Below are 26,436 nucleotides of genomic sequence, written 5' to 3' on the forward strand. Positions count from 1 at the left end.
CACACACACACACACACACACACACACACACACACACACACACACACCTTAAAATGTAGAAAAGGGAAAGAGGCAACATTTCTTTTCCCATCAATACAAGAACAATCATTTCTAAAAGTGAACAATAAATTAGTATAGCACATTCAGTAAATACCACAATGATACTTCTATTTTTATTTATTAAAAATAAAATTTCATTGCATAAGATATTTTAAAGGGCACTATAAGATCTAGAGAAGGTAATTCTTGAAATCAAATAACACCTTCATTCTTGTTTCTTATTCTCTTCTTGCAGCCTTTTTAAAGTTAGGCATTACATTCATTACTCAGGACATGACCTTTCCATAAAGACTAACGTCCAACTTAACAGCCCACGCTGAACAGCCAAGACACCATAGTGAGAAATCAATCATCAGGAAATCTGTAGGATAAACAGACAGACTAGTGTATTTTAGTCCATTTTCCTCCTCCTCTAGCTGCTGCAGTATTTCTATCATCTTTCTGCTTCCATATTGCTTCTGTCTTTATGTCTCTTCACACCTGTTACCCAAACCTGCCTTATCTGCTGCAATTTGTTTAGAAAGCAAAATGCTCACATAAATTAACTTGTGCAAGAGCTGACCAGAAATATGACAAAGACAATATAAATAAATTGCAATGGTCTATGCTTAGCCAAGAGCGCTTGCCAGGAGGTAAGTGGGGAAGAGCTCTGAGATGCCAGTTCTGCAGGGAATCTAGACACCAAACTGCTGCCCCAGTTTAGGGAGGGAGGGGATATTGATGCCTACCTCAGAGCCTTTGAGAAGGCTTGTGATCTGAACCAGATTGGCCCAGCAGACAGGCTCCGCTGTCTAACCCCCTGCTGGGTCCCAAGGTCATAGAGGCATTCAGCCAAATGGATGGTATTGAGAGGGGGGACTATGACCTGTTCAAACAGGCTTTGCTGCTGAAGTTTGAACTGACCCCCGAGGTGTACAGAAAATGATTCTGGGGTGAATGCAAGACCTCAGGCGTCACCTACAGGGAGGTCGCCAACCTGATTGGGGGAATATCTCCGCAAGTGGGGAAAGGCACAGGGGCCATTCCTGATGGACTATTCTGTACTCTTTTGGGGGGGGAGAGAGGGAGGGGGAAGAATCAGAATGCCCATTGTCAAACTTTTAACATGAAAGAAGTACTGCTGAAAAAAGTAATAAGAAATTTCACCATGGATGGCCCACGTACAGCCTGTTGTGCCACCTGAGCTCTGCGACAGACCTATCATGTGAGTGCATGGCTGCAGTAGAAGAAGTGTAGTGGGGCCTCTGAATCTCAAAGGCACTGAGGAAGTAGGCTTTTCAATGGCTGGGAGTAAGCTGATGCAGAAGGGCTGTTGGGATAGATCATGATCAATTCTATCTCCATCGACAAAGTGAGATAAACAGGCTTATCCCATCTCTGCAAAGTGTTGTGAGGTTTCTGGAAAAAAAGTGCTTTATATGGAGAGTGCTAAGTATTATTATTAATATTAATCTTTTCCAGTCCCTGCATAGAAGGCATGGCTGCTATTCTAGTCCATAGGCTGGAGAAGTGGTTATAGAGGGGCTGTGCTTCAATCCCACGATCTTGGGCCTGTGCAACCCCTACAGCATCCTCCATACTGAGGCCTTATTTTCATTACAAAAAAGCGTACTCTGAATATGAGTTATCTAAGGGTGGGGGAGGAAAATGGAATGGAATCCAGTGACATCTTTAGCTCATTTTTATAGACATTTTCTAAATAGTGGGGCAGATCCTTAGCTGGTGTAAATCAGCAATGTTCCATTGACACAAACAGAGCTATGCCAAATTACTCCAGCTGAGTCTCTGTGGTATTTCCACCATAAAAACTTTTAAATACATGCATTAGGAGAGCTTGTACACAAGACGTTAAAGTCCTTGTAAATATGCATCATTCAACTTAATGTGCTCTTAGAATAGCAGCAGAAATATAGTGAGTGTGAGATCAGACTGGCGATAAGAGACAGTGCTATAGGTACTATCTAAAATAGAGCCCTGTGTGTGGCTAGTGTGGAGACCTGCAGTGGGACTGGGATCCTGTGGGTCCCACAGGACCCACTGCCATAATAGTGGGAGCAGGTGAGAGCAGGATTAAAGAATAGTCCCGTGCAGGGCTCTAATATAAAGTACTGGAGCCTAGGAGTATGCTTGGCAGAAGGTTCTATCACATTTATGCACCTTACCCCCAAAATAGTCCAACTGAGTAAAGTGCTATTCCTTGTGAGTAAAGGTGGCAGAGTCCTACCTTTGGATAGAAGAGTACACAACAATTTAAAATTCATATGCACATTGGCCAATCCATTGTCTTTTTTGCCTACTATATACCAGATACTCTGAGATTACACATGTCATTACACCCCCTTTGTACATTCATAGGTTAGATCTGTCAGATATGATCAATATCACAGAAGGAGCAACAAGAAAGATCATTGTACATTGTGTTATAAATTCCCTGATGAGAAAACAAGCTAAAATCTATCAGCTGTAAGTGTCATTGCCAGGAAATAAAGAAATTGTATGCTGTAGAAATTGTATTTTATAGATACCTAGTCTATTCAATCCACCCACATTTCTAAAGTGCCCATCAATGTATCTAGGTGCCCACATCCGAGGGCTGGGAACATTCAATGACCACAATGCCCTCTTCCATCAGTAGCAGTATGGCTTAGAACTCCATTTCAAAAGTGTTTGGTCTCCCATAGAAGTAAATTATGGAATGCTCATTTTACAGATAGTGGAACGTGTTTAGTTGTTACAGGACAACAACCGGAGTGAACGTGTGGTGAGAACCTTTTGAAACCTGTAAGCCCACGGCTAAATTCATAAGTCACTGATTTGCAAGATAATGACTAAACCAGAAGAGAAGAAGAGAGCATCCCTAGAAGGCCACCATTAATAGATTAATAACAAAGTATTAAGGAGGGCAGTATATTTATTGTGAATGCAGAATAGTCCCGTTTATCTCTGATGTCCCAAAAACATAAAAAGTTAACCTGCAAGACACAAATGGCAACTAGTTGTAAAAACAGTGAGTGGATTTTAACTTTAATTATTAGCTTCAAGGAGACTGGAATCTTTTGAATAAAAGTATTACTGAAGATTATTAATATTACCGGATGACATTTTTTTCTTATGAAAAGCACCATAAGTGGCCAAGCAAAGGCAATATTATTATATTAATATACAGTCACCACTTATCACATGTTTAAAGTGAGGACTGAAATGAGGTAATAAAGCCCATCACCTCAGGAACTTCTCCCAGCTACTGCTCTTTAATGGATAAGAGAGCTACCGAAGATCCATATTGCTATTACTCATCTCAATTCTGAACTCTCACAATTCTGTGGAACCCCTACTGGCAGATTTGTGGTTAATGACACCATCACCCCTCCCCCCCCCACTTCTGCCAAGCTTGTGTGAAGAGCAGTTGATTAGTAACTTTGAAATCCAGGCATCTACTTTAGATGCCCAATATCTAAGGCATATGCCCTCCCTCCAATGAAAAAAATGCCTAAGTGGCTCACCCAAAGAAACCTGTAGTAGAATAGGAAATAGATCTCAAATCTCCTGATGTCCAGCCCTGTGCTTTATCCCCATGGCCATATTGCCTCTCCTTTGGCATGCTGCTATGTGCTATCTTCCAGAAGAAATGGAAAGGAGCTAACAGCAGCACAACCTATCAGTTTTGCCTCTGGTGAACGAAAGTAACTGAAAATGAGTTTTTGCTGAAATTGGTGATTTGTATCAGTTAGATAAGGACCATTAGCAGACCAATCAGAATGAATTATTCCCATATCCTGCAATCCATTACATTTAAATTGTTCAGTCCAGCACACAGAAACTAAAAACTGTGTCATGTGAATAAAATGACCTTCATTTGGAAAGCAATTCATACAGGCAGGATTCTGCAAACTGACTCTGTGCCAGGGAAGGTTGGCACTTCTCTCTTAGTGCAAAGCTGCCCTAAAGGCAGTGTACCTATCCTGCAGAGGACCACCCACACAACAGGTGGATCACTAGATGGTATAGAACTGGCACAGGGTTCTTATGCTGTACTGCCATCATACCAGGGGAAAGGACATGACTGGAGAAAAGTGGACATGCCAGGGACACTCCTCCTATGCCACACCAATTCTGGGCTGCCTCTTTGCCCTTTATAAATGTTTCAGTCCAGCATAAGTTAGAGTAGCTCTAACACTGCTTAACATTAATCGGGGGTGGGGAGGGAGCAGGGATGGCTACACAGAGAACAGCATTACCAACTTCCCTATAAAAGATGCGGGTGATTTGGCCTGGGAAAAGAAGCCCTCATGATCCTCAACTGCCATAAAGCCTCCTTGGGAACACAGGGAATTACAGCAGCCAGGGAGCTGCCCTGGCATCAGTATCCCATGCTCAGGGAGCTCAAAGGAAGGTTAAAGTCATGTCTGCAGCCTCCCAACCAGAGCAGCACTGAGTGTTCCTCAGAAGCAGTTGTATTTCTGGCCTTTATGTTTACATTGTTCTTGTAAAACTGTGTATGTGTTTGGTACAAGGGAATGCAGCAAGACTAAACCAGTAATTAGGAAACAGAGGACCAACTAAAATTACATAGGCAACGTATCACAGAAGACATCTCATTAGAAGTAATTGATTTCTATTTGTTTAGTTTAAATGGACTGTTTGTGAAGGTAAATGACTTTTAAATGCTAAGGGTGAGTACAAGAGGAGGCAGCAGCTAATAAAATACAGTGAAAACTTTTCCTAATAGCCACCACAGGGCTAGATTTTTCACACCATTATAAAAAGTGGTCACACACCACTCTGGAGCTTCAGATGGAAGAATTCTCACGAGGACTGAGATTTTAATGAGCCTTTGGAGGGGGCTGCAATTATCAGGAGACCATTAGCAAGGGTTCCGCCATTGTTCATTTGCCATCTGTTCTATGGAGCTAAGTTACCGTCCTACTCTTTATAGAGCCATTCTCAGTTATAAGAAGACGTATTAAACAAAACGTTGGCAGGCTGCCTCTCTTGTACCTCATAGTGTTGTGCTGTTCTCCAGTGATGAAGTCCATAATTTTGTCCTACCAAACTGAACATAGCATTTAGACAGCTTGGATCAGGGGTGGGCAAACTTTTTGGCCTGAGGGCCACATCTGGGAATAGAACTTATATGGCGAGCCATGAATGCTCACAAAATTGGGGTTGGGGTGTGTGAGGGGGTGAGGGCTCTGGTTGGGGGCTCTGGGGTGGGGCAATAAATGAGGAGTTCAGGGTGCAGGAGCGGGCTCTGGGTTGGGGCAGGGGAGTGGGGTGTGTGGGAGGGTGATGGCTCTAGCAGGGGGTGTGGGCTCTGGGGTGGGGCTGCAGATGAGGAGTTTGGGGTGTAGGAGGGTACTCTGGGCTGGGACCAAGGGGTTTGGAGGGCAGAGGGGGATCAGGGCTGGGGAAGGGGGTTGGGGTGCGGGAAGGGATATAGGCTCCGGCTGGGGGTGTGAACTCTCGGGTGGGGCTGAGGATGACGTGTTTGGGGTGCAGAAGGGTGTTCCAGGTTGGGATCGAGGGGTTCGGAGGGCAGGAGGGGGATCAGGACTGGGGCATGGAGAAAGGCTCAGGGGTGCAGGCTCTGGACAGCACTTACTTCAAGGAGCTCCCGGAAGCAACGGCATGTTCCCCCTCAGTCTCCTACGTGGAGGCGCAGCCAGGTGGCTCTGCACGCTGCCCCATCTGCAGGCACCACCCCTGCAGCTCCCATTGGAGCGCTGGAGGGGGCCATTGGAGTGCGGCCGTTGGAGTGCGTAGGAGCCGGAGGGGGGCCATGAGTGGCCGGCTTCCCAGCTGGAGCACTGGAGCAAGGCAAGCCCCAGACCCCGCTCCCCAGCAAGAGATCGAGGGCCGGCTTAAAACAGCTGGTGGGCCGGATCCAGCCCATGGGCCATAGTTTGCCCGCCCCTGGCTTAGATTTTAAATTTTGAACTGAAATATCCTGTTAGGACAAACATACATTTTTACATGAGAAAAATAAAATACTAGTGACCTAAACGTGTGTCTTAAATTCCTTCCAAATAAAAATGTCCCACCTTTACTGATGCATTTAAGGTATGCAAATGAGTGAATCATAGTGCTGGAATAGATAATAAAACCTAACTGTTACACAGCACTTTTCCCATCAGTAGATCTCAAAACACTTCACAAGCTTTAAATGTATTTATTCCAATACCCCTGTGAGGTAGGAAAGTATTATCTCAATTTTACTGATGGGAAACCGAGGCACAGAAAGGCTAAGTGAAATGCCCAAAGTTGCATAGAAAATTTGTGGTAAAGTAGGGAATTGAATACAGGTTTCTCAAATCCTGTGTTAGTGTTTTAACTACTAGGTCATCCTTGCTCTGTTAGAAACTCAGGGGGGGAAACTATTTGCAATAGAATACAAATTTGAGATTTTTAAGGAAGCCAAATTGTATGAAAACAACCAACTCCATTACTTTCCAGTTGGAATGATTCTTATTTAAAGTTATGTTTCAGTTTACTTAAGTTAAGGCACAGAGAGAATACAAATGCATTGACATCTAAAGCACCCGAGACCCTTAATAGGGGCTGCATTTCAACCATTAGCTTGTGTAACAGACAAGTAAGCTTTGTTCAGTTACCAATGGAGAGCTCAGACCTCCTCCTCTGTATCTCCCACAGACCATGCTGTTATTCTACCTGCCTTTCCCCCCCCCCCCACAGAGAAAAATAAATTACATAACTGTAATTCAGTGACTATACCCTGGCAAACGCACCAGACATTATTCACTCAACAACATTTGAAAGCCAGAAGCTATTCATTACTGCCAGTTAATCTGTGATGAGAGAAGGTGCCAGAGTTAGACTCAATTCTTTTAGGAAAGTGTTATTATGTTTATCATATTTGGTTGGCATGAAGCCTGGCCTGGAAGATCACTGGCATTCATGGGGAAAGGGTCAACTAGCTATGGGTCAGTTCTAGACATTGACTTCAACATTGGTTTTGAACACTGCTGGGAGGGGGTACGGGAAGCCCACTGTTGACAGGTAAGTATTTAGAAAACAAACAATTAGTACCAACGTTACAGAATAAAAAGCAAGAAAAGCTTGGCATACTCTTAATATAAATGGTGCACTATTTCTCTGTCTTCCACTGTAGTTTTAGTCCCAACACTTTATGCCACATTGTCTGTTTTAAGACTAACAGTCAGAAACTTTGACAAAAAAAGGTGTACAAACAGGTGCAGTAGAATTGATAAAGATGAATATTTTAAGAGAAAAGTAAGATATAAAATGTAATAAACCAAGCTATGAAAATAATAATAAACCTGCAAAAAGTGTGACTTATTAGCATTACATATAGGTTTAACTAAGGACTGCTCTGCCTGGCTTATTGTAGGGCTTTAGATCATTTGTGGCACCAGGTGGAAGATTTATTATAATGGCTAAAGGTTAAACTTACTATATTGCTTTAATCTTAATGTGGTGGCAATAAAATGGTAATAAAATGCTGAAAAAATGTATTGAACAAATGCTGACTATCCAATGGCCTTACACTTATTTGTTTACAGTTAGTTAATTTTGTGATGGAGACTGTTTCATCCTATCAACAAAATACCACTGTACAACATCAACACAACAGGGTCACAACTACAACTACGGCCTGCTGAATGCTTCCCTAGCAACAACATTTAGGCCCCATCCCGCTAGCTGATGGACATGATTGGACCTCTGCGCCTGTCCAGAGTCAGCTACAGGAGTTAGGAATAAGATGGCTACTATATAAGGGACCATATTGTCCAAATAGCTCAGCATCCACAAGTGGGTCAGAATGGGAGGTATTGGGTAGTGAGATCGTCTGAAAATCTGGATGTTTATTTAGATGACTAATTGGGAGCCACATCTTTTTGAAAAACTGGCCCTAGTTGTGGATGCTGAGCACTTGAATATCTGCCCTGAGAGCCTTTGAAAATTTGAGTTGGAGTGAATATCTGACTTTTAAAAATGTTATCGTGCTAAATTACTGTATAAGTATCAATGAATGTATGCCTGCTCTTATTTAATAATGACCATCAAAAGAGATTCAGTTTCTCTGGTCATTATGACTTTCCCAGCCAAGTCAGTAATTGGTGATTTTTTTTTTTTTTTACAGAATGCCGTCTGAAGTCCATGTGATACCCCTTATCTTCACAGAATGCTTTCCCCCATCTTGTATTTCACATGTGTAATGCCAAGAGACCACGGTTGTCATCGACTGGGATCAAACTTGGGATCTCTGGGACTTATCGCATGTGCCTCTATTCCATGAGCTAAAAGACTCATCTCATTTAGGCAAGACTGTAGCAGGCTCATCAATCTCTAATTGGGCTAGCTGCCACTAGAAGGGGACAGATGCCACACCAAGCAAGCACCAGTAAAAGAGTTCGAATCCTGGGACAAGATCAATGGTATTGGTATGCCAGTGGTATTCCAGGAACTGAAAGAGTTCTAGTTCCTTAGCACTAAAGATATTTCCCTCTTTGGACTCCATTAGAAATCCTATTCATCGTTAGTGGAAAAGAAATAAAGCAATTTGAAGTATTATCCAATAAATTGGAAGCAACCATCAGGGTGAGAGCAGGAACATTCATGGTTCATTTTAAAATTTAAGGAAAAAAACAATAGACTTCTATGGTTACTTTTCGGAGGACAGCACTGAAAAAAGCTTGATATGTAAATTGTTTCATTAGACATATGTTGTACTGAAAGCCCTGTATTCCAATGCATCACAGTCTAATCTTCTGATATTGCCTTTGTAAAATGAAAGCCCATTTGACTGTACAGTACGATTTTCTGGGCAACACTGCTCTATTGATAATATCTGACTAGATTCTCTAATGTCCTAGATGCACTCCTAAATGCCTGCCTCATTGATGAGGCACTAAGGAGGAGAATGTTTAGGTAGACATGAACATCAATACTATCTAGCCTGCAAATGACTGCTCGCTGGTTTGACAATGACTCTAATGAAAATCCGGGGAGCCAAAAATAAAGTTAAAAGGAGAGACTGTTACTAATTATCCTCTTTATACTACATACTCCAAGGATTTCTTGTGAAAATGATTGATGGGAATAGTATACATGTATCTCTGAGGAAGGCACTGCACAAATTTCTTGCAATTGTAGTAAATGGTTTCTAATCTTGTATCTCAATCCATTGTTTTTTTAGTAGCGGACACACTCCTACAAAGTATTTTCTTAGACACACCCAAACTGTAGGACATATGTTACAGCTGGGACTTCCATTACCCAGTGTTTTTTGGTGGATGTAGGCCAGTTCTGTTCTAATTAAAGGGCTAAATAGGGTGTTCTGGAGTCAATGAAGAAAACAGAAGATTTCACAAAAGATAGGCTTATTTCAGTCAAAGTTCCCATGGCATTAATTTTTAAAGTGGTCCTGGAAAGAAACCAGATATTTGCTACCCTTCTAGTTCATGTGTTTCTGTTCCTTTTGGACATGCCCCACATTACGATCAAGTCCCCTTTATGTTTAACCCAAGTTAATTGGCACACAAGACTGCAAACCATTAGCAAGGGTTCCGCCATAGTTCACTTGTCATCTGCTCCATGGAGTTAAGTAACCGTCCTACTCTTTATAGAGCCATTCTCAGTTATAAGAAGACGTATTAAACAAAACATTGGCAGGCTGCCTCTCTTGTACCTCATAGTGTTGTGCTGTTCTCCAGTGATGAAGTCCATAATTTTGTCCTACCAAACTGAACATAGCATTTAAACAGCTTAGATCGGGGTGGGCAAACTTTTTGTCCTGAGGGCCACTTCTGGGAATAGAAATTGTATGGCGGGCCATGAATGCTCACAAAATTGGGGATGGGAGTGGGTGAGGGCTCTGGTTGGGGGTGCGGGCTCTGGGGTGGGGCCAGAAATGAGGAGTTCAGGGTGTGGGAGAGGGCTCCAGCTGGGGGTGCAGGCTCTGGGGTGGGACCGGATATGAGGAGTTTGGGGTGTAGGAGGGTGCTCTGGGCTGGGACCGAGGGGTTTGGAGGGCAGGAGGGGGATCAGGGCTGGGGCAGGGAGTTGGGGTATGGGAAGGGGTGCAGGCTTCAGCTGGTGATGTGGGCTCTGGGGTGGGGCTGAGGATGAGGAGTTTGGGGTGTAGGTGGGTGCTCTGGGCTGCGACTGAGGGGTCCATATGTGTTTTATCATCAAGTTGGTCACATAGGGTTAACTTATTATTCAAATGGTCCCCACCAGTCAGATAGTACAAAGGGAAACAGCAGCAAAGTTGGATGGACTTTTGCTGCTGAAACAGAAATCAGATTAGAATAAAGGCACCAAGGTTGTTGAATTCATTGAGCCCAATTTTAGGGTCTGGTGGATCTGTGCTCATAGCAGGATCTGGCAGGGGAGTGAGGAGGGGTTAGGTGCCTATATCCCAACTTTACACCCCTTGCTCTCTGATTCGGGGTTATGCTATGCATAGAAAAAAATCCTCTCTCTACACTGATTTGTTAAGGTGCTTCTGACAAAACTATCAGTTCTACATCTTTCGCACATTCAGCCTACAGACAATATTAAAATAGATTGTCTCAGATTAGATTTGCACATCATGAATCCCCTGTGAGAAATAAATGGATTTAAATGATGTGCTTCAGCATTCACAGTTCTGCAGGCCTTGTAACAAAGTGATCCAAATCAATTCTCCTGCACATTCACACATGAAATATTTTGAATTAGTATTTCTAAGGAGGAATTTGAAATGAATGTAGAATTACTTTTTTCCAGAGCTACATTTTCTAAAAATATAATAAAAATAAAATAAACCTCTTACTGGATTATGTCACACAAATGAGTTCAGCTTGTTTACGTATAAAGATCCTCAATATCTGGAAATATATTGTTTCACTACTGTGTGACCAAGACATATGACAAACTATAATGTATATGTCAAGCTACAATGTTTACCATCTCCTAAAGAACTTGTTATGAGTCATGAGTTGTGTTTTTAACTCAATCTTTCATTTGCTTTTACAAGAACAAAACATTACCAAGCAAGAACAAAACATTACCTCGGAAATATGATATGTTGCAGTTAAACAATAATCAAATTGTGACTTTGTTTTAACACCATAGTTCATGGGATCTTAATGAGGACATGAACTGGTGTAAGGTGGTTATGACCAATCTGCACTTCCTATATTACTATAGATGTTTAGATCTTCCTGGTCTCTTGCCCCAGAATTAGCCAACATCTGGTGCATTAAAGGAAGTACATATTCTCATAATGCACCCACCAATTTTGCAATTCTAATTCTTGAACCAAATTTCCTGCTGAAAGATTAAATCACCACATCCAATCAGACCTATTTTAAAACTCAAAAAATTAGGCCTATTTTAAAACTCATTTCATAGAAACACAGAAAGAAATTAGAGATGGAAAAAAACATATTAGGTCAGCTAGACCATTCCACCTGCCTGCTCAGGACTATTCCCTACAATATTTATTTTCTAGTGATTAGTTACTATTTTAAATTTCTATTTGGTTCTCCAGTTCTTCTCTTTCAAAATTTTGCCCTTATTAAAGCTATAAGAACAGTTGAGATAAAGTTAAAAGTTTAAAAATATGTTACAGGGACATATGTCTAAAATTTAAACATTACCAGTAGCCCAGTTCATGTTGTAGTTGGATATCAAGTCAAATTTCCTTTTTCTGGTGGGATATAGTGGCTTCCTAATAAAATTATCCTGGGGTCTATGGAGGAACTGAATCTTAAAATGGACATATTTCATAAAACCACAGAATTTAGAGAAGGAAATGGCTAATAGATTATTTAATCCATTCCTTCTGACAATGTAGGATTTTTCCCACCAATGTATTAAATGGTTTGGCCAGTCCAGTTTTAAATAACTGAAGTAATGTGGCTACTATCACTTCCCTACTTTAACACTTACAGAGTTTTTTGTGGATAAAATTAGCAACGTTTGTAAAATCCTTGGAAAGGTAAAACACTATATAAATACTATTGCTAATTATTACAATTATTCCCTACAGAAACTATTCTAATAGAGTTCAGGTAAAAAAATACCTTTCCTGATATTGACCCAAAATTTTCTCACCCTTTCTCTTAGTATCACACCATTCAGCTATCTTTTTAACTCTTGTGATGGTAGTGAGCTAGATAAACACTCCAATAAATAATTTTGCCTAGAGACAGCCTGAACCAAAACTCCTGCTGCTAAGCAGCCTCAAACATTGGGTGGGTACATTTGCATCTGGATTCATTTTCTGGAGTCCCCCATGTGATTCTCTTCAAGTCTACAGTCAGTGTTGCTAAATGCTGTGCAGGGCTTCCACTCTTTTGAGCTCTTTATGGGGCACACTGGATAGTGCCTTCCTCCCATTGTTTCCTTAGGAAGGTTGGCAAATTGGTCGACAATCCCATAGGGCTTTAAGGGTGGAAGTACCTGGCCTGGCACAATTACATACATACAGAGCAGTGAGAAGTAGTATAATGGGATCTCCACTGCTATTGCTATCAGCTGGAAGACTGTGCACATGCACAGTTAGGAAAATTCACAAGGATATCAGGGTTTGTAATTCCTATGCGTGGTGCTAATAGCGAGAAGGAGACTGTACTTTTTTCACGGCTCTGTGCGTGTATTGGGGGAAAAACCAAGGTAACTGCGGCCAAGACCCCATTAGATTTCACCCATCAGCACCCTCCAATCCTAGTGAAGCAGTGTGTGTGTGTTGTTGGGGCAAGAATGGCAAACTGTTTCTCCCTGAAGAGTTTAGGAGACATGTGGGAGTGAGTGGACCCCCTCTGAGAAAAAAAGCAAAGGCTAGTTGGGACCCTAGAAAGAAGGTTGCTGGCAATGGTAGGAAAAATGTGGGCACAGATAGTAATATCACGAACAGCAATTCTCACAACAATTTGCACCACTATTCGTGTTCATATACTTGAATTCTAACATCACAGAATCTGCCCAGCTCTAATGTTGACATACTAATGGGAGGGAGGGAAGGATAGCTCAGTGGTTTGAGCATTGGTCTGCTAAACCCAGAGTTGTGAGTTTAATTCTTGAGGGGGCCATTTAGGGATCTGGGGTAAGATCAGTACTTGGTCCTGCTGGTGAAGGCAGGGGCCTGGACTCAATGACCTTTTAGGGTCCCTTCCAGCTCTATGAGATAGGTATATCTTCATATATTTTATTATTCAATCAACAAATCAAGCTCTTGATGTTTCCACGTTGGAGATATTAGCAGGAAAAGAAGGCAAGAACCTTTACTAATTTCCACACTGAAAGATCCTCAAGATGCTCTCTTCTGATGTTCAGTCAGACCCACTATAAAATCAGCAAGGATATCACGCCCTAAGTCTTCAGAAGCCAGCAAAACAATTCCAAGGAGAATATCATAATTATCACCCTACAGTACCTGCCATAAATGATAAAGGAAGAATTCTATCTTCAGCTAGAGAGAAGAAAGAAATCTTATATAAAGGGCAATGCATTTCATTTTTTTCCCTTAGACTCTGGCTTGGTTAGTCAGGCAAGACAGAGAAAGTTAGGTCTGTTGAACAGATTCTTTATAGATAAAAATGTCCCTGAAAAACCTGCTTTACCTAGCTAAGATCACACTGGATTACAATAAAAAAATATGTGTTTTCTAAGATTCTTCCACTGCCTTCAGGCTTCTTAGAACACTGAAAGGTAAAGGTCGAAAATTCTGAAAATGGATGTGTGAGATGCTTACGGCTCGTTATGTTAGGTAATAGTTCAGCCACAATTGCTTCTGGTTTTACACTTTTGTACATTAAATAGTATTGAAATGAAATATATTTTCATTGGTGACATTGCTTATATTGATTTTTATAGATTAATATACAAACTTCCTTTGATCATTATAGCACTTGTTAGTTTCACTTAGATACAATATATATATATATTATTTTTGTGCTCGATGGGTACATTTGGAGTAAAATGCTTACACTAGACACAGTCATATTGGTGAGTAATCTTACTTAAAGTATTAACAAATATTAGTCAGCAAAATATTTATGAGGGGGGAAAAAGCACTAGACTTTTTTTGTGAGCATAGGTATGAATATTCATTATTCAAATGTATGGCATCCAAAATCAGGAAGCAGAAACTATATTGTATGATTTAAGTCACCAGTCATAAGCCATGATTCAGGAAAGCATTTAATCACAGGCTTAATTTTAAACATATGCTCATGTCTCATTCAACTGTTATGCCTTAAGTGCTTTCCTATATTGGAGCCACATAAAGCAAATACAAATAACAAATAAGGTAAAATTCACTCTTGTTTGCAGAATCAGCACAAAGCCTATCTACCACTTAAGTCTACTTGTTAACTATTTTGAGTGCGTAAGTGGGATATAAGAGCTCATAGTTTTGTGCTGGTTCTATACCTGGGGTGAATTTCACCCATAGTGACTACTCAAATCAGTGATCAGAGCAAATAGTTTGTTGGAACATACTCAGAGATCATTAATCAAATTATGAACACATTTATAAATAGTGAAGTGGATTTTTAGAAACTGTGCAAGCTAAAAAAGGAGTTGACAACTGTTCAACGCTGGTCATCATTAATCACCTAATCCTCCTACACATATAAGTGTATTTTTGTATAGAAAGAAGAAGCCTTCTATAAGTGGGAGTCTGTAATATGAGGATTCACTGGAAATTTTGGCTATCTATAAGCTTTCTTAAAAAAATATTTTGAATATTTCCAAATGTTGTTTGAAACGCTTGTTCACTTTGTATTAATGTATTATTCCCTAAAAGTAGTTCACTATTCTCTCTCTTTAGGACAACAGCACTACTGGAAGTCTGAAGACCCAGGGTTCACATACTACAGCTTTTGGTTTGACTCTGGGTATTGATTTTCATGAAAAGCTTTAAGAAGAATATGTTATACTATCCTCTGATTCACGGAAGTATTTGTCTGAAGTACAGGGAGGGGAGAGTAACAGCATTAATACCAAAATATCCTATTATTTCATTTGCACCCAGTTAGACTGAATAATACACTCTAGGAACACCATAGTGAAATCCTGTCCTCAATGAAGTCAATGGGAGTTTCACAATTGACTTCAACAGGGCCAAGATTTCATCCCAAAAATCTGACCTTACCCTAGAAAAGTGCCCCCAGCATACACAGAGGCTCAGAATCCCTCAGAGTGGCCAAGTATACATAGAAATACATAACATAATGTCAGCTATTTTCCCCTCAACCTAACAGGATGGTATGCAACACTGTGAGCACATTTCTATACAATGCTAAATAACCTAGAAAAAATATTTGTCATGTGTTTGTTATATTGCTTGGTAAAGTCAGAAATAACTATATCCAATCTCTCTACCTACCACTCTGACAAGAATAAAACTATCCTTTCCAGCTATTAGAACTGCAAGGATAACTTCAGGAGAGACGCCTTTTGCTATTATATTGCCAGTGGCAGTTGTAAAAGTTATTTCCATATTTTATGGCTGTACTTTCTTAAAATTTCTTAGTAAATTTAATTCTTACTGACCTTTAATTCAAGAGAAATTCTCTTTTTAAGGGTAAACCAGCCATGTATCCCTTCTGCAGTATGTGCCTTTTAAAATTATGAGGATTTCTTCTTGCCCTTTTCTATTACTATGGAATCAGTTTTGATGTTGCTCTCATGCACACATACACAAGGACTGCTTGAAATTGATAATACTCCTGACCAAATGAGGTGATCGCAGATGAAAATTAGTAGCACTTACCATTCCACTAATTTGTTTTTATTATTTTGAGCTGAAATTTTTGTTGTTATTTTTAGATTTAATTTTAAGTTTATGTTGTATTTAGAACTGGGATAGAATTGGGCTGGATGACTGCAGTTCTATTCTTTTGTGACTGTCATCTTGTGCTCCAAAATCTAACCTGTCATGACCCGTGGGTCTCAAATCCATAGGGCTCAAGGGAGCAGCCACATTCAAACCCTCCACCTCGCAGCCTGCGGACAATGGCTTACCTGGCAGCCATGAAGCCCAGCCCCCATGTGAGGCTCTGCCTCTGAAATCTGATTGTCAAAGTCCCAAAGCAGCTGATTGACCCACTGGCCCTACTTAAGCTAGCACCAGGAAAAGGAAGCTGTCCAAAAAAATGGACTTCAATCTTTTCCAGACTGCGTATCTTGTGCTTCCTACTCCTTGATTTCCTGGCATCACAATGCATCTTGACTCCTGGCATCTGATTTTTGGTTCCTGACCTTCAGTCTTGCCTCTCACACTCTGGTATCCTGACCCAGCCTGAATCTGGTTCCCGACTTTAGATTCTGATCTCCAGTTTGTCTCCTGTTATCCTGATCCAGCCGACTCTTGACTACTCTCTCATATCTGTGGACTCTGGTTCTGACTACTAGGTCTGGTCACTCACAGCTTGGCCATGACAGCTTGTTTGAACCACAATAACACTATGGGACCGAGCCTGACTTGGGAAGGATGGACAAAGCAGCACCATCACAGCACCAGAATCATCAGACTTGCCCAAATGGGTCCTTTGTCTCAAGGATAAACAAGTACTGCAGGCCCAGTTGCACACGTGACCTTGGACAACCAGTGTCTGCAGGAGTTTCTGAGGCATCCCCAAATCTATGCCTCTGACCAGGCCAACGTGACATTGTTAATCAGCCTGTTGACAGGAGATGCATTAGACTGGGCCTCACTCCAGCTGGAAGTGCATAGCCCCATGCTGTCAAATGGGGATGTCTTTCTCTAGTCGATGTCAACCATCTTCAATGGTCCACACTGAGCTCAAATGATTACGACCACTCTGAGGAGACTCCCACAGGGGCAAGGCACAGTGGCCTCCTATGCAGCACACTTCTGCCTCTTGATAATGGATAAAGAGTGAAACAAAGAAATGCAGGTGTACCAAGTCTGATAGGGCTTGCAGGAAGAAATTACCATTCTCATGGATGCGAGAACAAAGTGAAGATAAATGAGGTTCCCTAACTGCGTCCTGTGACCTCTCCTTCCTTATCGCCGACCAAACCAATGCAAATTGATCTGGCTCATCATGACTCACACCAGAAGAAAAGGAATGGCACCATCAGTGCCACCTGTGCTTCTACTATGGTAAAATAGGCCATGCCATCTCAGTCTCCCCAGTATGAACACAAAGGAGCGGAGGAAAACAAGCCAGTCCAGGCACAGTGGGAGGAACTGGCCTGGGCCTTGAGACAAGAGAACTTCCTTGTATCCTAGTCCTCACTGAGATGCACCCTGAGTCCATCCAGGGGCTGCCCACTTTCAGGTGCCTATCCAGCTGTGCATCCCAGGGAACCCCAATGGATTCCCCTCCAACAGGCCCTCATTGACTCAGGAGCAGTGGACAATTATATGGATGCAGTTACAACTCTGGCCCTACAGATTACCCTGCTATGCAAGGCCATGTCAGACACAACTGAAACTATTGATGGCTTTCCACTGCCTTCAGGTCCAGTTGTGGAGGAGACTGTCCCCCTAAAAGCTGTTAATCAGGGACACAGAGAAACAATACAATTCAGAGTGATCCATTCCCTGCATTTTCCCCTGATGCTTGGCATCTCCTGGCTGACCGTTCATGATCCCCGCATTCATTGTTGAGAACAGAAGGTCACTTTCCCATTAGAATTCTGCCAACAGCATGGCCAGGGATCAGTAAACATTGAACCTAGACCCAAGAAGGCTCAGCTAGGTGTAGTTGCCCACATTGAAACATCTACTGGGGGAAACTATGGAACTTGTCCCCAGATACCATGACTACACTGATGTCTTTGAAAAGAAGAATGCAGAAAGCCTCCTCCACACCAGGACTAGATTGCTCCATAGAACTTCAGCCAAGGACAAAGATACCATTTGGGTGGATATATGCAATGTCGGAGTCTGAACTGACTGCATTGTGAGAATATCTCCAAGAGAACATGGCTTGAGAATTCACCTGGAAGTCAACTTCACCAGCTGATGCCCCAGTCCTTCTTGTAAAAAAGAAGGAGGGCAGCCTCCACCTCTTTGTCGATTACCAACCCCTAAATTGGATAACAATCTGGAATTCACTAGATATTCAACTGGATCTCTGGGGAGCTTACAATTTTGTCCATATCTAACACGGAGGATGAATGGAAGACTTCCTTTTGGACCCGCTATGACAAAGACTACGTTTTAATCACAGGTATTTTTAGTAAAAGTCATGGACAGGTCACGGGCAGTAAACAAAAATTCATGGCCTGTGACCTGTCCATGACTTTTACTATATACCCCTAACTAAAACTTGGGCAACGGGACAGAGGTGCTTGCCATGGGCGCTGGTAAGCGCTGCCCCACACCCCAACCTCCTACCCCAGCCCCAAACCCCCTCCCACACACCCAAATTGCTGCTGCTGCTGGTCCAGGGGCTGCATACAAAATCCAGGCTGTTTGAAACTGGGCAGTACCCCACAATGTGCATGACCTACAGTGTTTTTTTAGGCTTTGCAAACTTTTGCTGGAGGTTCATTTCAAATTTCTCTAAGCAAGCTGATCCCCTCACTGCACTACTCCAGTAAAATGTGCAATTTGATTGGTCACTGAAGCTTGTTTTCATCACTGCTGCAATTTTGGCCCACCCAGACATGACACAGCTTTCATTGTGGAAGGTGACACCTGTAGTATGACGATCGGGGTATTCCTCTCCCAAAGGCAAATACTGCACCCCATTGCCTACTACTACTCGAAGAAGCTTATCCCTGCTGAGCAAAACAACAAGGTCTTGGACAAGGCATTTCCAGCAACCAAGAACCTGCCTTTGAAGAATGGCAACACTACTTGTAAGGGGCCCATCACCTGGTCCAAGTAAGGATCTGGAATACCTACACAAAGCCAAGGCCCTAAACCAAAGGCAGCTCCTGTGAGCCCTATTCTTCTCCAAGTTCAACTTTACTTTGACCTACCATCCTGGAATTAGAAATGGAAAATCCAGTGCCTGGTCCTGAAGATATGGCTCCAACCCATGAGGCCCCAGTCCGGAACCAACCCACATTCTCAAGTACCATAATTTTCTCATTGCAACTCCCTACCAGGACCCACTAATGCTCATCCACTCTGCCTCTGTCTCTGGAATTCAACCAAACAATTTGTTCATTATCAACCAAGAACCCCACAACACCTGGGAAGGAATCACATTCATAAAGAACTGTATCTATCATCCTCTAGGAACTGTGAGAGTGGCGGTTCTTCATTTATGCCATGACTCCACCCTGGTTCTTCTGGTGACACCATATGTGCCTCACAATAGAGACCTTTGTCACTTCTTGCCAGGTGTGTGCCTGCACCAAGATCCCATGCCACCAAGATCCTAAGCCAGAAACCCAGTGGTCTCCTCCAAACTCTCGGTCCTGGGAGGCCATTTTCTTGAACTTTGTGATGGAACTACCAGAATCCAGTGTTTCACAACCTTCCTGACAGTGACAGATTGCTTTTCTAATATGTCCCACTTCATTCCCTGACCAGTTTATCCCTCATGGGGGAAACTGCCTGGCTCTGGATAAACAATATAGTCTATCTTCATGGCTTCCTGGACCATGTCACCTCCAACTGGGAGCCACAAGTTTACTGCCCAATTGTGGCACAAGGCCATACATTTATTAGGAGTCTACACGTACCTGTCCTCTGCCAACCATCCTCAAACGGCCAAATGGAGAGAATCACCCAGTTCCTAGAACAATAGTTATGATGCTACGTCAACCATCACCAGGATGACTTGTCTTCACTGGTAACAAATGCCAAGTTCTTGTACAACAATGCAGATCATAACCCCATTTTTTGTCAACTATGGGTACTACCCTCACTTTCACCCTCAACTACCCAAATCCTGACCTAACCCATCTGCCTCAGACCTAGTGCAACATCCATTACATCCAAGAGGTGGCGAAGGGACACATGGAAAAAGTGAAGAAGGACTACAAAAAGCACACAGACAAGCACAGACAACAGAGGCCTGCCTCCTTTGTAGGACAAAAGATATGGCTTTCTACAGAACACCTCCACATGGACAGACCCTCTCAGAAACTAGACAACCAGTTCCTTTGCCTATACTAGATTTGGCAACAAATCAGCCCAGTCACCGATGAGCTCCAGCTCCCTCAATTCCTTAGAGTCCAACCTGTATTCCACGTCTTACTTCTAGAACCATTCACAGAGAATACATGTCCCCATAAAGCCCAATCACCGCCCTCACCGGTGCAAATATAATGTCAGGAAGAATACATTGTTTTACATAAAATACATACAATTTAACATTCCAGGGGTGAGGGGAGGGGAGAAGAACACCGCAGCAGCACAACATGGTAGCATTTAATTAATTTCAGAAAGGGGAACTACACAAAAATGAGGAAGTTAGTTAAACCGAAATTAAAAAGTACTGTGCCAAAAGTGATATCCCTGCAAGCTGCATTGAAATTTTTTAAAGACACCATAATAGAGGCTCAAATTAAAAGTATATCCCAAATTTAAAAATATAGAAAGAGAACCAAAAATGTGCCATTGTGGCTAAACAACAAAGTAAAAGAATCAGTTAGAGACAAAAAGGCATCCTTTAAAAACTGAAAGTTAAAACCTATTGAGGAAAATAGAAAGGAGCATACACTCTGGAAAGTGAATTGTAAAAATATAATTAGGAAGGCCAAAATTTTTTTGAAGAACGGTTAGCCAAAGACTCAGACAGTAATAGTGAACATTTTTAAGTACATCAGATGCAGGAAGCCTGCTAAACAACCAGTGGGGACACTGGACGATCAAGGTGCTAAAGGAGCACTCAAGGATGATAAGGCCATTGCGGAGAAACTAAATGAATTCTTTGAATCAGTCTTCACAGCTGAGGATGTGAGAGAGATTCCCAAACCTGAGCCATGCATTTTAGGTGACAAATCTGAGGAACTGTCCCAGATTGAGGTGTCATTAGAGAAGGTTTTGAAAAAAATTGATAAACTAAACAGTAATAAGTCACAAGGACCAGATGGTATTCACCCAAGAGGTCTGAAGGAACTCAAACTTGAAATTGCAGTACAAACTGTAGTTTGTAACGTATCATTTAAATCAGCTTTTGTACCAAATGATTGGAGAATAACTAATGTGATGCCAATTTTTAAAAAGGGGCCCTGAGGTGATCCCAGCAATTACAGGCTGATAAGCCTGACTTCAGTACCAGACAAACTGGTTGAAACTATATTAAAGAACAAAATTGTCAGACACATAGATGAACATAATTTTTGGGGGAAGAGTCAATATGGTTTTTGTAAAGGGAAATCATGCCTCACCAATCTCCTAGAATTCTCTGAGGGGGTCAACAAGCATGTGGAAAAGGGGGATTCAGTGGATATAGTGTACCTAGATTTTCAAAAAGCCTTTGACAAGGTCCCTCTCCACAGGCTCTTAAGCAAAGTAAGGTGTCAGGGGATAAGAGATGAGGTCCGCTCATGGATTGGTAACTGGTTAAAAGATAGGAAACAAAGGGTGGAAATAAATGGTCAGTTTTCAGAATGGAGAGAGGTAAATAGTGGTGTACCCCAGGGATGTGTACGGGGACCAGTCCTATTCAACATATTCATAAATAATCTGGAAAAAAAGGTATAAACAGTGAGGTGGCAAAATTTGCAGATGATACAAAACTACTCAAGATAGTTAAGTCCAAAGCAGACTGCAAAGAGTTACAAAGGGACCTCACAAATTTGGGTGACTGGGCAACTAAATGGCAGATGAAATTCAATGTTCATAAATGCAAAGTAATGCACACTGGAAAACATAATCTCTGTGTCACTCAGCAGAGGATATGCGCTGTTACAGTGCCCAGTTACAGAGCTCTTCAGCTCAAGCTGTAGCAGCTCATGCTTTTAGCACTGGAAGTCCCCAGTTTAATCCCTAGTGTGCTGGCCAAGAGGAGCAATTGTTTCATCTCCACACCCATTAAAGATGGGCCACATTTTTTTCAAGATTAGGGGAATAGTATAGCTTACCATGAGAACACAAAGTACTCATTATAGGGGACCTTTAACACTCTGTCAGAGCCAGAATTAAATATCCCATGAAACCACTCATTGTAATCAATCCTTTTAGTAAAGATTTAAACTCTGTGGTGCCTTGGAAGCATCTTTTCCTGTAAGGAAGGGAATTGTACTTCTCCTTTCCATGCTGTTTGTACATTAGAATGTGACTCCTTTCATTTGTATCCACATCTTTCCTGGTAGATATTCTTGTTTCTATAAACACCAGTAACTACTATATTGGGGGGCTAGGCACTAGGAGATATTCTGCTACCTGAATCCCACTCTTCTCAGTGGAAGCAGAGGGGCAAAATGACAGTGACTATGCACTGCTGCTATTTAAGGCACAAAGAGGGAGCTCCTTGTGCCTCCAACCCCTCACCCCCCTTTGAGCACAAGCAAGCAGGGAACAATCTAACTCTTCATCTCATTCTGTGCTGTTGGTATTAAAACAGTCATTCAGCTGGTCTCCTTACAACATTAAATCAACACTTTCAGAAAAAGGTGAGTCTCTCAGAACATCTTTAAGAAGAGTGATGTACCAGCTTTCATGTATATTGCAACAACAGGAACCAATAGCACCTCTTCACATGAAAAACAAAACAAAACTGTGAAGTAGTGTGCAAAGCTTGCAATTTGTGATTTTTTTGTACTTATGATTTTTCTGTAGCTAAATTTATTTGTTTTACAGGTATCCTAGCCTTGCATGTGGCAGGAGAATGTAACCTGTAGGGATTTATGCTACTTGTGACATTCATGATTACAGAATAGTATTACTTTAATATGAAGTGATTAGAATTCAGACAAAATAAATAATTGCTAAAATATAGTGGAAAAATTGTAAGGAATAAGTTTATAACATATTAAAAAAAATGTTTTTGTTTCATATAGGCTATAAATGGTGACTATCTGATTTTTAAAAAATCAAGGTTTTTTAAAGAAAAAAAGTCATTTTAAGTAACAACAAATATAGGAAGTTGAAATCCAAGTACTCTAGCACTGTCACATGAACATTTGTGTTTGCATTCTCGCCTAATCAAGTCACAGCCTCAAGACAGGATCAACTAAACTAAACATATTCTACATATGAATGAGCACTTCCTCAAAACAAAATTTGAGAAAGAATTGAGAAACAAGAATAAACACTAAAATCCCTTTCATACAATATGAAATCCTGACGACTATAACTCACTAACCACAGATGTGAACCACTGAATAAGAACATACAGTCCAAATCTGCATCTTAAGTAGGATTGTAGCTAAGCCATTGTAGTGGGGGCAAAGGATATACACATACCATGAAGTGAACAGCGGGAAAACAACAACACAGCTGTAAATAACATTTGAAGTATCTTGTTATTAAATTCTAAGGTAAAAGCACAGAGTGATCTAATATGTCTTTTTTTTACCAAGCACAATGGCATATGCATATGTTTGCCTATACATTAAACACTTTAAGATGTTTATAAGGAGGAAATTGCCATGAGAATGCAAAGAAATCAAATTGAAACAAAGCAAAAAATGAACAAAAACACCGACTCACTGGTGCGTTCACAGCCATCCTGCGGAAAATGAAAGGAAAATGTTGAAAGGAAGAATTATTCTAACTCTACTAAACTAATGTGGTTTAAGACAACATGCTTTTTAGGCAGGTATGCTCTAAATGCCCAATTTAAAAAAACATTGATGCATCTGAATAACTTTGTATATGTGAGTAGGTCTCCTGATATCAATGGACATACTCATGTACATCGGTAGTTGCAAGATTAGGGCCTAATATAGCCTGCACATCCTGTACAAACCATTTCCTTGGTATAAAATCCAGTAGCTGTAAATTTAATATTTTCCATCTGCCAACACACTAGGCTTTATTTAAAAACACCAGACTTTAATGCAGTTTGCACTAGAGGATTTTTTTCTTATTAGTTTAAAGCTAAATGACATGAAAATAAGATTGTCTTCTCCAGTCACAACTGGTGTTCTGTATTCCAGGGGAAATAGCTCCCCCAACAGCAGTGAATGTGTCAAACTCCAGCACACAGGGAGGGAGGAGGTACTGTTCCTCCAAAAGTAATCAGACCTATCAAATTCCAGGAAGATCACCTCAACACACCTTGTTTCATCCAATATCACAAAAAGCTGCTCAGAGAGATGATATTATGTGAATTAAAGGGTAAAAAAAACAAAACAGAAAAAGAAAAATAACCAGATATTGAAAGAGAATTAACTCAATATGCCCAAAAGGGTGAAAGTTCCGGATAGGAAGCACAAGTTAAAAAAAAGCCACCTGCAACCCTCAACTATGGAGAGTCATCAGGAAGGGATAGAGACTAAGCAAAGACTGGAGAAGCCAAGTACCCATGAAATCCTGAAGGTCCAGTATTACCAATAGTAACAAAATTCCATTAGGAATAATGAAATTCTTTCAAGCAATATCAGAAAAGCATGTTTCTGATGTCCTATCAAGACTTGACATTTCAGAGATTGCTCTGTGTTCATGCATGTGTGTGTGTACCAAGCAAATGAATAATTAGAACTCTCCTCTCCACTAGCAATAAAATTACACTTTCGTTACCACATGTATTTATTATTATAGTATTTTTAGTTCAGTACTTGCTGTTAAGCTCCAGACAGAACAATGAGAAAAAAGGGAAGTGGATGCAGAATATTCTATGTACAATTTCTTTCAGACAATTTTAAATTTTATCTATCAGTTTTAATGTCTTTTTAAGGTGGTCTCTTTCACCTCTCTCTTTCCTCCTAATGTTGACCCCCAAGAGGTGGCGACAGGGTTAGGAAGACAAGGCAACGAATCAAAAAATGTGTACCTCCCACTTGTCAGTGATGAAAATGGAAATAGAATATGTGAGGAGGGAGTTTTCATTCTCGTAATAGACATCTGTGCATATAACCATACTGATTTCTATTAAAAAGGCCATGCAATCTAATAAAAAAGATTTTTTCTCTCAATCTGTAGTGACCATTGCTGCTTCTATGATGTCTCTAGTTACTGTTTTTAATGTAATTTTTTTTCAAAATTTATATGATTAATCTGATTGTAAAGTGTGTCTCTTCATAAAGCTCAGAAAAAATATAGTAATAACCTGGCTGTGTCATAAGAACAAGTAAAGGGAACAAAATGACTAACAGGAGTACTGATTAAAGACAATGTAATACTACACAGAAAACTTGAAGCATTGGCAAACTTTGCAAATCTGTCAATATTTCTAGTTTAGGTAGAACATTGGTGGGTGCCATCATGAAACCCTAAGACGCATTGCTAGGTTTTCCTATTAACAAAACTGGAAATAAAATAACAGAAAATGTTTCTGGTTTGTGATATTCTCTTCCTGATTTTGAACCTCCCATTCATATCTCTAAGGTTTACTCATATTCTCAAAAAGTCTTCTTCCAATTCCTCCGTCTTTTAAATATAGTTTTCCTGATTGTAATAATATTATTAATGATACACCTGAGAGGGAAAAGTACTTCTTGTTTTAAGATCAGACCATAAGCCTCTGCCTGTCCATTATGAGTCTTGCTAAAATTAGATTAAATAAGATGGCAATAAGATTTTGTTCTGTGATCATCAGACAAAGGATTTCTTGCCAATAATAGCTGATCATGATGGATTGCACTGTTTTGTTGTTAGCTTTGTTTATTATTAATAGTGCTTTTTAGATAAAGCTGATATGCCAAAGTGGTAGGATGTTGTTGTTACCTGTTGTTGTTACTGCTTTCCTTTCTGAAATCTAAGGAACAGGATATTATAGTTCTCTGAGAGAGAGAGAGAGAGAGAGAGAGAGGGACTGACTATAGCAAGCCCGTTACACTACTTTGGTGCCCAAGAGGAAATGAGAATCAGGATGTGAATATCCTGCAGTTTTATCTTTATTTATTTATTTTTACACAAGATGATCTAAGTTTTTTTTTGAAATTTTAATTAATAGTTTGTTCTTTCTTCAAACATACTTTTGATCTGGAAGATTTAAGGAGCTATTTGGTAATTTCTGAAAACAAAATACTTTAAAAATCTACAGGAAGAAAGTGAAACTGTTTATTAATTCGATTTAATTTTGTTAAAACATATTTTATATATAAATTCTAGAAGCAATAGCACTCTGAAGATCTGTTTCTCTGCCTTGTCTTCTCAAAAGTTATAGGAAGAGCCCTTTCAGACAGTGAGGATACAATATTATGCATGGTCACGATTGGAAGTTGAGAGGGAATTCTTTTGGATAGATAACAGAAAGGATCTCTCTCATAAAGGCATATTGGAATGAAATCCTGAAGAAAGCAATCAGTATAAGTGAAGTATTTAAGGAAAATTGGGTAGAGGGAAGTGCCTCCAGC

At 40.7% G+C, this 26,436-nt stretch overlaps 1 protein-coding gene across 2 annotated transcripts in view; it reads right to left on the reverse strand.

Moving 5' to 3' along the window:
- Positions 1 to 26,436, reverse strand: part of LOC112103933 (neuroligin 4 X-linked) — a 259,433-nt gene that overhangs the window by 22,427 nt on the left and 210,570 nt on the right. The window lies entirely within an intron of this gene.

This window comes from Terrapene carolina, unplaced genomic scaffold (assembly GCF_002925995.2).
Source record: "Terrapene carolina triunguis isolate 2854851 unplaced genomic scaffold, T_m_triunguis-2.0 Scaffold22, whole genome shotgun sequence".
Taxonomy (NCBI): Eukaryota; Metazoa; Chordata; order Testudines; family Emydidae; genus Terrapene; species Terrapene triunguis.